Source organism: Carettochelys insculpta, chromosome 2 (assembly GCF_033958435.1).
Source record: "Carettochelys insculpta isolate YL-2023 chromosome 2, ASM3395843v1, whole genome shotgun sequence".
Taxonomy (NCBI): Eukaryota; Metazoa; Chordata; order Testudines; family Carettochelyidae; genus Carettochelys; species Carettochelys insculpta.
Genome location: NC_134138.1, coordinates 103360303 through 103363987, shown reverse-complemented (window position 1 = coordinate 103363987; position 3685 = coordinate 103360303). Strand labels below are relative to the sequence as shown.

The window sequence follows — 3685 nt, the reverse complement described above, 5'->3', positions numbered from 1 at the left end:
AGGGAGGACATGGCCCATTATCAATAACTGATGTGGAGATGTGAACATCAAGAGCAGAGAAACCTCTTTTGTAATTGGCCAGCCACTCCCAGTCTCTGTTCAATCCTTTGTCGATAGTGTCTAATTTGCAAATGAATTGCAGCTTTGCAGTTTCTCTTTGGAGTCTGTTTTTGAAGATTTTTTGGTGTAGGATGGCTACTTTTAAATCTTTTACTGAGTGTCAGGGAGGCTGAAGTGTTCTCCTACAAGTTTTTGTATGTTACTATTCCTGATATCTGATTTGCGTCCATTTATTCTTTTATGTAGAGACTGTCCAGTTTGGCCAATGTATATTGCAATGAGGCATTGCTGGCACATGTTGGCATATATTACATTAGTAGGTATGCAGATAAAAGAGCCCTTGAGGGCGTGGTTGATGTGGTTAGGTCCTGTGATGATGTTGCTGGTGTAGCTGTGTGAGAAGAGCTGGCAGCGAGGTTTGTTGCAGGGACTGGTTCCAGGTTTAGGGTTACTGTGGTGTTCTCTATCATTGCTGGTGAGAATTGATATATAAGAGAGTAGTATGATCACTCAGAACTCCAGTATGAAACTGGAGAAAAGCCTGTTGAGAGTCTTTGGGTTAAGATTACAGACAAGAGCAACAATGTTGCTGTTGTGGTGAGAGTCTGCTATAGAGCACCAGACCAGGAGGAAGAGGTAGACAAGGCTTCCTTCAAATAATTAACAGTTCCAGATTGCAGGGCCTGGATTTCATGGGGGCCTTCAGTCACCTGACATCTGCTGATCAATGCATGGAAAATCCAGAAAGTTTTTGGAGAGTTTTGGGGACAACTTCCTGGGGCAAGTGCTGAAGGAACCAACTCAGTGGTCATGCTCCTTTTGACCTGCTGCTGACAAACAGGGAAGAATTAGAAGGGGAAGTAAAAGTAGGTGGCACACTAGACAGCAATGACGAGATAGTTGAGTTCAGGATCCTGACAAAGAAAGAAAGGAGAACAGCAGAATATGGACCCTGGACTTCAGCCAAGATGACTTTGACTCTCTCAGGTAGGATCCCTTGGGAGGCTAATATGAGGGGAAAAGGTGTCCTGGAGATCTGGATGTATTTTCAAGAAATCTCATTGAGGTGCAGAAATAAAGAAGGAGCCCCGGGCAGGAGGGTCCCAGGCCAGGTTCCTCCCTGTGGGACAAAGTCTCACCCCAAGGGGACTCTGGGCCCAGCTGCAGCCCAGAACCAGGCCCGGGAATGTTCTCCTATCGTGCCTGGGGTGCAGCCCAGTCCCTGGGAGCTCAGCTGCCACCAGCAGCTCAGACAAAGGTGATGTGTGTACGGGCCTGATTAACCTGCCAGACATTGAGCTCCTCATACTCGTCTAGCACAGCCTGGAACTGAGCTGGAGTGAAACCCCAGGAGATACAGCGCTGCTCTGCCTCAGCATAGGGTACCGAGCAGCCAGCCGCCCCATCTGCCAGCTCCCGCACTGCCGCAAAGATCACATCAACTAGCCACTGCATCCTGGCTTGCTCTCCCCTGTCGCCCAGCAGTGAGTCCTTGGACATCTCCATCAGTTGCATGGCCTCATTCACGTCTTCTTTCTCCACCACGTCCACCAGGCGCAGCCGGGCCAGGGCACTGGCCAGACGCAGGATACCCAACAGGGTGTGGGTTGATGTGTAGGTTATGTCCTTGTTGGCCCAGGACTCCTTATGCATCTCCATGTAGGCAGGTGTAATGTAATCAGCTAGTGCCTCCGGCATGGCTGGCTGCTTCTGCTTGCACATGCTGATATAGCGCCTCATGAGTTTCATGTCCAGCTGCTGGTAGGTGCAAGGGGCCTGATGGCTGTGCTGGTGCAAGTAGGTGATGTGCTGAGCCAGGCGCAAGTCATTATCATGGTCGGGCCGATCCTGGATGAGCCAGAGCAGGACAATGTGGGAGAGCAGTGTGGCCAGTAGCTGCACATTCTGCTCCAGGCTGTGGCAGGGGTTGTAGTGCCCATAGCCTGGGTTGGTGGCAGCCAGGATGTTGCAACGGGCGTTGAGTGTGGCCAGCATGCCTACCTTGGCGACGGAGATGCTCTGCTGCTCCTTCACCTCATGGATGGCTGTGAGGTCACTCTCCAGAATCTTGTCAAACTCGTCGATGCAACAGATGCCCTGGTCGGCCAACACCAGTGCCTCTCCCTCCAGCACCAGCTCACCTGCCACTGGGTCCCATAGCACAGCCACTGTCAGCCCCACACTTGACGAACCACGCCCCGTGGTGTACTGGCTGCGGGGTGCCAGGTGGTCAATGTAGGACAAGAGTTGCGACTTGGCCACCCCTGGATCCCCCATCAGGCAGATGTTGATGTTCCCCTGAATCTTCATGCCATGGGGATTGTGGTCCACACCCCCCACAAGGAGCAGCAGCATGGCCTTCTTCACATCCTCGTGCCCATAGATCTCCGGGGCAATAGAGGCAGCCAGCTTCTCATAGAAATCTTCCTCTGTGATCTGGTGCAGCTCCTCCTCTGTAAGCTCCTCTGTCCCCATCTCATCCTCTTCGCTCTTGTTCATCTTGGTGATGTGATGCGCCTCCAAGTAGGTCTCAGAGAGCAGCCTCTGAGCCATCTGCTGGAAGCCAGTTCTCAGCAGGGGCAGGAAGACACCAGTGATGCTGATGTGGTCGCCTGGCTGAGCCAGACGCGTGTTCTCACCATGCACGGCCATGCTGATGGAGCATGGGAGATGCCACACTGGCACCTGGTCACTATGCTCCTGCATCTTCAGCTCCTGGAACTTGATAAACTTGGAGCCACGGCTCTGCAGGTAGAGATGCCCCCCCAGAGCGGTTAGTCTGGCACTCCTGGCTTGGGCACAAGATCGGAGGCATGAAGGTTGGGGCCTGGATCGGCTGGTAGGTCTCCGCTCTGCACTGGAAAAAATAATTGCAAATATAGTAGGTGACCATCTTGGCGTTGCAGAGAAATCTTCAGAGAACTTAAACACAAAAAAGGAAGCTTACATGATGTGGAAATGTAGACCGGTGACTAGCAAAGAGTATAAAAATATTGCTTGGGCATACAGGAGTGTAATCAATAAGACTAAAGTGCAATTGCAGTTGCTGCTAGCCAGGCATCTGAAGGTTAATAAGAAGAATTCCTACGGGAATGTTAGCAACAAGAAGAAAGTCAGGAAAAGCATGGGACACTTTTTCAATAAAGTGGGCAACCTAGTGATAGATGATACACAAAAAGCTTAATTTCTCAATACTTTTTTTTCTTCAGTCTGTACAGACAAGGTCAGCTCCTAGATTGCTGCACTCAGAGCCCAGAATGGGAAGGAAGTGGGCAGCTCTCAAAGGTTAATGAAAAGCTGCTTATGCACAAGTCCATAGGGCTGTATCTAATGTGTCTAAGGGTGCAATTGTCCATTACCTTTGAAAACTCTTGGCAATCCGGGTGACTGGATGACTGGAAAAGAAGCAAATATAGTACTCATCTTTTAAAAGAAGGAAGAGAATCTGGGGAGTTACAGACCCATCAGCCTTACCTCAGTCCCTGTAAAAATCATAGGGATGTTCTTCAAGGTATCCATTTTGATCACTTGGAGGAAAATAAGGTGATCATTAATATTTCCCAAAGGCAAGTCATGCCTGACCAACCTAGTAGCTGTCTATGATGAGATAATTGGTTCTGTGTAT

The 3685-nt window shown here is 50.0% G+C and overlaps 1 pseudogene; it reads right to left on the bottom strand.

Moving 5' to 3' along the window:
• Positions 1 to 1308: 1308 nt before the first annotated feature.
• Positions 1309 to 2953, bottom strand: LOC142008265 (DNA replication licensing factor MCM7 pseudogene; annotated as a pseudogene).
• Positions 2954 to 3685: the final 732 nt, after the last annotated feature.